This window comes from Calliphora vicina, chromosome 2, assembly GCF_958450345.1.
Source record: "Calliphora vicina chromosome 2, idCalVici1.1, whole genome shotgun sequence".
In the NCBI taxonomy this organism is placed as follows: domain Eukaryota; kingdom Metazoa; phylum Arthropoda; class Insecta; order Diptera; family Calliphoridae; genus Calliphora; species Calliphora vicina.
In genome coordinates, this window is record NC_088781.1 from 99,927,795 (window position 1) to 99,928,675 (window position 881).

Here is an 881-nt window from a genome sequence, read left to right on the forward strand (position 1 = left end):
TTCAGATAGGGTCTAATTGAATGATACATTGGCTTCATTTTCCATATGGTCTATATGAGTGACAAATAACCATTTGTCCAAATATGCCCAAAAACCCTCAGAGAATCTATGAATTTCTCAAAGTTAAATTTTCAAATATTTTTTTAAAAATCTCACAAATACAATGCAGACGGGTTATAGGGTCTTATAGAATGGTCCATTGGCTTCATTTTCCATGAAGCCAATGGACTGTGAAGCGTTTTGCTTTGTTTGCCAGAGACTTTGGCGGGAATCGAACTCGCAGCACTCAAGTTGATCATGTAGACTAGTGGCTCACTCATTTTATACTAACATCAGATTTTATTAAGATTTGAAATTTATTAAACAATGTCGGGACGGCGCGAACGCCATTCCCGGCTATCAAAAATTACACGCACGAGTTATTCGCATTAGGAGTAATCGCGGAGGTCAACTCAATCGAAGTGCAATGATCAAGCCTCACTCCGGGGGAACCGCCTTAATGATCACGGTAACCCCTACGCCAGGTAAGTATGCTTTTCTATGCTCAAACTTAAGTATTTGAGCTGAAAAAATCCAAACTAAACGAGAATTATAAGGCATAAGATGCAAGGATATGCGCATATCCTTAAATGTAAAGAACAACAATGAGGATAGTGAACGGAAAGATAAGGGTGATTGTTGAAGAAAAAGATGAAAGTAAAAGTTGCATGTATTTTCTGCCGCATTCATAACAACAGAACAAACTGAGCAACAATGCCAATATATTTTGTGTGTTGGCTATATTTTCTTTTTATTTTTTGGTATGAATAACACCCCATTGTTGAAGCATAATGGAGTTTTTTTTTTGGCAGGATGAATGCGGGGGTTTTAAAATCATAATG

At 37.1% G+C, this 881-nt stretch overlaps 1 non-coding gene across 1 annotated transcript; it reads right to left on the minus strand.

Moving 5' to 3' along the window:
- Positions 1-368: 368 nt before the first annotated feature.
- On the minus strand, positions 369-532 carry LOC135952727 (U1 spliceosomal RNA). Its single transcript, XR_010576094.1, has one exon. It is a non-coding gene; the product is annotated as a U1 spliceosomal RNA (small nuclear RNA).
- Between the last annotated feature and the right edge of the window lie 349 nt (positions 533-881).